Here is a 7357-nt window from a genome sequence, read left to right on the forward strand (position 1 = left end):
CACCGAAGTGGGGCCCTTACCGGGTAGTACGAGTCACCAGACTTGGAGCAGTCCGTCTGGAGACTGGAGATGGCATTCAATTGCAAAAATCATGGAATATTGACCATCTCCGCAAGTTCTACCCGTAAGGCGCGGCTGTCGGGCCCTACCTAGCAGCCACCCTTTTGTACAGGCCTACCCGGCAACCACCCTTTTGTACAGGCCTTGCCTCAGCCAGGCACATACCCTGAGCAACAGAGAAATAAACGAAGCACTGGGGGCCCCCGACAAGTGCATACATGCATAAGCATATCATGAGAATTGCATTTTCATGTAGATAAGATCGCATCTAGCATTATCTTCATATGCATAAACTGTAGGCTCCTACCATGGACTCATCTCCAAGAGGAGGTGAGAAGACAAGCCAGCGATGCGGTCTTCGGCAAGCCAAACAGATAAGTCCATCCTCTTATCCATACGTGTTCTGTAAATAAAGGCTTGTGCATAAGAAAACCCTGCTACCCTTTGAAACTTAGGTGCTCCCACCCTTCGACTCGAACGTTGCTTCGGTCAGGGTGGTCGCAGTGACCTATGATGGATAAGGCCGGCAGGGGGCTGGTCCCTCTGTGTGATTTGTCCCCGGTAGGCTTAATTCCTGGCAACAACCTAGAGGGTACCAGCAGGATAGCCTGCCGAGAGAAACTCATTTATCTGAAAATATAGAGGCATCCCACCTCTGCATGGACATACACATGCATGAGTCCCTAGCAAGGTTCATCTTTTTCATTCATATGCAGATAAAACAAGTACAAACCTTACAGACACACACATGGATTCGAGAGATTACATTATTTGAACTAAAATATCGCGAATTCCCCTAGGTTTAAGATCGAAAAAAGATAAGTACCCTGTAAAATTCTCTCCATGTTCCTATTGGTTCTGTGGTGGGAAGAGAAGAGTACAGGAGAAGTACCCAAGTAGGAGTCCACCTCGGTCTCATCGTGGCTTGCTGGGTGTGGCCTGACAAGATCGGGAGTGGCGAGGCTGCGAAGAAGGGGAAGGCGGACGGAGCAGCTTGGCAGTGCCCTGGTCACCACCTCCACTTCTAGTTAGAAGCCCCAGCACAGGCACCGGCAGGGAGGACCGCCAGGGCTCAGCTAGAAGACCGCTGGAGGAGTTGAAGGCACCAATAGAGGGACCCTCTCCCCGTCCACCGGTAGGCCGGTGATGATGGTGCCGCGACATCAAGGGGTGAGACGGAAAGACGAGGTGGGAGGACGCCAGTACGAGACGAACACGTCAGTGCGATCGTACTCCAACCTGACGGCCTGCCTCCTGCCTTCTCCGTCTTCCCTGGCTTCGTCTTCATCAACACCGCTCCAGGGGACTGCCGACTTCTCGGTCCGGCACTTCCCCCAGGGAGACAACAAAAGACCACAATAGCCGGGACTCCCAAGGTGCGCCGCTCCCCACCTTGGCAGGCAGGAAGGCGCTCTCCTCATCGACATCAACCCCAATTCCAAAGAGAGCGGTTGTACTGGGAATTCTGACGATCCCAAGCCCTCCCGTTGGACGCGGACCAGACTTAGTCCTCGAGCATCAGCAAGGCTACTTGGCGTCATGAACCCCAAGCTAAGGCTCGGGGCCTGGCCCCAGGCTATCCCCTTCAGCTTCCTAGAGAGAAAGCAGAAGATGAAGGGATAAAGGGGCATGAATGAATGCCTCCCTTCCTCCCCTGCTCCTCCTTTTATAGGCGAGCTAGGGGCTGATTTCCCGATGGGTAACCATGGCCCTCCTCCACCAATCCCAGAAGACTGGGCCTCTGCCTTGATGCTCTTCCGCACCACGCGCCTCCATTACCTACTCCACTCAATGCATGTGGGATACATGGCTGAGGATAAGGGTGTGGTGGGAAGAATGAATATTCAGTTACTCGCCCGTGCGTTAAAGTCATTCACGGGCCATTACAAGGATGGACCCACCAAGATTGGTGTTAAGCGACGTGCGAGAGAACCAAGAACTGATCAGAATTCAATTTAAGAGGAAAGCTGAGAAGGTTCCAAGGAGTGGAGCTACCCTTTGCACTCCCGCCTGTGCGTTTATTAGGGCTACCCCCGACGACACCTAGCGGCGCGTTCATGCCAGGCTCTAGGGCTCCTACCGGTGCAATAAACCCTGGGTCTGTTGCCCAGAGTGTGCACACGCTCAAAGGCAAGATTGCAACACCAAGGTCAGACTAGGCAAGGAGGATCAACTCCTTTGGAAGACTCAAGTACAGATCAAGAAGGCCAAGACGAGCCAGAGAAGCAAGATAACGCCAAGGAGAGGACTAGCCTTGCCGGGAAGGCGAGCCTGGCGGGGTTGGGCATTGCACCAGAAGCATACTTCGAGATTGTCCTGGAAGGCCCTGCCGGGACTTGCGGAGGCAGCTATGCCACTGCTCCACCTCATAAACAATGGAAGGATGCTTTAGTAACCAGACAACGTTACCTACCATGCGGACCACGATTCAATTCCCCTGGTCACCGCTACCCAAGGTCACCCGTCAACTCCATTGCCTAGTACTAATAGGAGTACTACACCAGGACGAGCACATAATTGAGCCCCATTTGTTTGTGCCTAGTACTTGAGTTAACATATCAGGCAATGCACTGGTATGGAGGAATTATCCTTTTACTCTGCATATATAACTTGTCTGAAGTCTAACTAAGCAAATGTTTGACCATATCCTTTCTTAAGAAATATTAACATCTACGACAGTAAAGATGTATCGCTTGAAAATTTATTGCATGATGCAGGTTATGATATTGTTTCAAATCCTAGATTTTAAATTACAGAAAATCCAAAAGTGACCTGAAATTCATGAAACTGAGCATGTCTCGTGATATGGCACAAATATGGTGTCGCAATTTTTTTGTTCAATTTGAGACAAGCTACTTATGAAAAGTTGCACAAATGAAGAGCCAAGGTATTTTCAAACAAAGACCTGTCACGTTAACGCGAATGCTTTCACTATTCAAACCATGGGCATTTACGTGCTGCCATGAGTCCCGCTTCTCATCGGCAAGTGATGTCCGAGCAAGCGTGTTAGTCGACAGGAGGCGTGCGACCAGACCGCTGTGCCTGCTGACCTCGAGGCGTGCGAGCAGGCTGCTGCATAGGCTCACCAGGAAGTGAGCCCTTTGACCAGGATCCGCTGCCCACCTTCGTTCCAACTGCCCCCACTTTTAATGGCGTCGACGCCACAGTTTAAAATCACCCCCGCACTACCTGGTATCACTACAATCTTCTCTCTTCCTATCCGATTCTCCTGTCATTTACTCCCTCTGTCCGAAAATACTTGTCATCAAAAAGAATAAAAAGGGATGTATCTAGATTTATTTTAGTTCTACATACATCCCTTTTCATCCATTCTGATGACAAGTATTTTCGGACGGAGGGAGTACCTCCAACCAGCCTGACCTAACCGTACGCCATGCTGCATCACGATGGTCCGCCCTTAGTCTTCTAGTTTGCTGAGGAAGACACCCAACAGAAGTCTCAAGAACATAAGGCGCTTTGGGACGAGCTTGAACTGGCCTTGCGGGAAGACACCGCGCCTTTCCCTACTTCTGTTCTGGCTCCCGCCGCCCCAACTGCACCAACGGCTATCCCCGTGGCATTGATGGGCTGGGAGCCACACATTGTCACCGAGTTTGCTGCCATGGGGTTCCATGAGGTCCCCGCCAACTTTAATGCGCCCGTGCACCTGCCAGCGCATGCACCTACGCATGCGCTGACATGCGCGCCCATGCCAGTGCCCGTGCACATGAATGTCTCCACCACGCCGTTGCCAGCATCTGTCCCCGCGCGGACGCCAGTGCCCCCCTCAGCGGCATGGATCGCTGCCATCGACCGCTTCCTTGCACCAACGCCAGTCCCCTCCTCCCGCTAGGTGACTCGCTCCTGGAGACCGAAGTCCAGAACATACTGGCCTTCCATAAAGCTAGGGCCAATGTCCAAGAGTACGCTGATACGTCTCCAATGTATCTATACCTTTTGATTGTTCCATGCTATTATATTACCCATTTTTGATATTTATGGGCTTTACTTTACACTTTTATATCCTTTTTGGGACTAACCTACAAACCGGAGGCCCAGCCCGAATTGCTGTTTTTTTGCCTATTTCAGTGTTTTGAAGAAAAGGAATATCAAACAGAGTCCAAACGGAATGAAACCTTCGGGAGCAATCTTTTTGGAACAAACGCAATCCAGGAGACTTGGAGTGGACATCAAGCAGCAGACGAGGAAGCCACAAGGCAGGAGGGCGCGCCCTAGGGGGTGGGTGCGCCCCCACCCTCATGGGCCCCTCGTGGCTCAACCGACCTACTTCTTTTCCTCCTATATATATCCACGTACCCCGAGAACATCCAGGAGCACCACGAAAAACTATTTCCACCGCCGCAACCTTCTGTATCCGCGAGATCCCATCTTGGAGCCTTTGCCGATGCTCCGCCGGAGGGGGAATCGACCACAGAGGGCCTCTACATCATCTCCAAGGCCTCTCCGATGAGTTGTGAGTAGTTTACCACAGACCTTCGGGTCCATAGTTATTAGCTAGATGGCTTCTTCTCTCCCTTTGAATCTCAATACAAAGTTCTCCTCGATCTTCTTGGAGATCTATTCGATGTAACTCTTTTTGTGGTGTGTTTGTCGAGATCCGATGAATTGTGGGTTTATGATCAAGTTTATCTATGAGAAATATTTGAATCTCGTCTGAATTCTTTTATGTATTATTGGTTATCTTTGCAAGTCTCTTCGAATTATCAGTTTGGTTTGGCCTAATAGATTGATCTTTCTTGCAATGGGAGAAGTGCTTAGCTTTGGGTTCAATCTTGCGGTGTCCTTTCCCAGTGACAGCAGGGGTAGCAAGGCACGTATTTTATTGTTGCCATCGAGGATAAAAAGATGGAGTTTATATCATATTGCTTGAGTTTATCCCTCTACATCATGTCATCTTTCTTAATACATTACTCTGTTCTTATGAACTTAACACTCTAGATGCAGGCAGGAGTCGGTCGATGTGTGGAGTAATAGTAGTAGATGCAGAATCGTTTTGGTCTACTTGTTGCGGACATGATACCTATATACATGATCATGCCTAGATAATCTCATAACTATGCACTTTTCTATCAATTGCTCGACAGTAATTTGTTCACCCACCGTAATACTTATGCTGTCTCGAGAGAAGCCACTAGTGAAACCTATGGCCCCCGGGTCTATCTTTTATCATATAAGTTTTCCATCTATCTTTATTTTGCAATCTTTACTTTCCAATCTATATCATAAAAATACCAAAAATATTTATCTTATCTTATTATCTCTATCAGATCTCACTTTTGCAAGTTACCGTGAAGGAATTGACAACCCCTTTATCGCGTTGGTTGCAAGGTTCTTGTTTGTTTGTGTAGGTACGAGGGACTTTTGAGGAGCCTCCTACTGGATTGATACCTTGGTTCTCAAAAACCGAGGGAAATACTTACGCTACTTTGCTGTGTCACCCTTTCCTCTTCAAGGGAAAACCAACGCAGTGCTCAAGAGGTAGCAAGAAGGATTTCTGGCGCCGTTGCCGGGGAGGTCTTCACTCAAGTCAAGACATACCAAGTACCCATCACAAACTCATCTCCCTCGCATTACATTATTTTCCATTTGCCTCTCGTTTTCCTCTCCCCCATTTCACCCTTGCCGTTTTATTCGCCCTCTCTTTCCCGTTCGCATCTTTTCTTTCGCCTTCCTCTTGTGTGCTTGTGTGTTGGATTGCTTGTCACTCTTTTCGTTCGCTGTTTTACGAAACCTCCCTAGACAAATACCTCCAAGGAAAACAAGGATAAGGATGACAAACTTAGATCCTACACATTATGCCTAGCTAGGGGCGTAAAACGATAGCGCTTGTTGGGACCAACCCAATGAATAAAATTCAGTTTTTCTTTTTTCTTTATGTTCTTGTGTGATAGAAAAATTATGCTAATGCCATGATTCTGTTTTTAGTGTTTTAATAAGTGTTTGTGCCAAGCAAGGCCTTTGGGAAGATTTGGGTGAAAGTTGATTTGATCTTGCTGAAAACAGAAACTTTTGTGCTCATGAGATTATTTTTCATTTTCTACCGAAGAGGGATTTTGAGTTAATTCTTTTTGCAGAAGATTAATAGACAAATTTCTCACGTCCACAAATTTATTTCAGAATTTTTTGAGTTACATAAGTATTCGAAATATTCAGATTGCTACAGACTGTTCTGTTTTTGACAGATTCTGTTTTGTTTGCGTTGTGTGCTTGTTTTAATGATTCTGTGGTTTTCTTTGATGGGTTTTCACCATAGAAAAGTTGGAATGCAGTAGATAATATTCAAAAATAAAATATGAATAGGTTTTCTACAGTACTTAGAGTAGTGCTTTGCTTTCTTATACTAACGGATCTCACAAAGGTTTGTTTGAGTTTTGTGTGATTGAAGTTTTCAAGTTTTGGGTGATCTTACGATGGATGAAGGAATAATGATTAGCAAAAGGCTATGCTTGGGGATGCCCGAGTGTAATGCCCCGGATTCGATGCGCTAGGTGTCTGCCAGTTATTCGCCGTTGTTGCCATGTCATTTGCTTGCGTGTTGCATTTTTTTCATGTCATCATGTGCATTGCATTGCATACGTGTTCGTTTCATGCATCCGAGCCAATTCCCCATTGTCCGTTTTGCAATCCGGCACTCCTATGCCCTCCGGCGTCCCCCATTTGTCTCTCGTTGTGAGCGGGTGTTAAACGTTCTCGGAATGGACCGAGTCTTGCCAAGCGGCCTTGGTATAGCACCGGTAGACCGCCTGTCAAGTTTCGTGCCATTTGGAGGTCGTTTGATACTCCAACGGTTAACCGCGTAGCCCGCAAAGCCTCTTTTGTCTTGCAGCCCAACACCCTTCCAAAGTGGCCCAAAACCCAGCAAACTCCCCTCCATGCTCTCGGTCGTTCGATCACGATCGTGTGGGCGAAAACCGTGCTCCATATGGACTCTCCTAGCTCCCAGAAACTATAAATATGCCCTCCCCCGAAAATTCGCGGACGAAACACAAGTCCTCTTCCTCCCGCCGCCACCTCCCCCCGTCCACTCTGCAGCTGCCACGTGGCGAGCCGCCGACCTCCACCGCCGCGGCCCGTTAAGCCCATCGTGGGCCCGCGCGGGCCCTCGGGCCGCCGCCGCCCGGCCCGCGCATCGCGCCCGCCGCCGGATCCCCGCGGCGCCGCCTCCTCGCCTCCGCTGGCGACCGTCGCCGCCGGCCGCCCCGCTCGTCCTCCGAGCAGCCCGCGCCCCGCCGTCGTGGTGCGCCGCCGCCATGCGCCGCGGCCTCGGCCTGGGCCT

Source organism: Triticum dicoccoides, chromosome 4B, assembly GCF_002162155.2.
Source record: "Triticum dicoccoides isolate Atlit2015 ecotype Zavitan chromosome 4B, WEW_v2.0, whole genome shotgun sequence".
Taxonomy (NCBI): Eukaryota; Viridiplantae; Streptophyta; class Magnoliopsida; order Poales; family Poaceae; genus Triticum; species Triticum dicoccoides.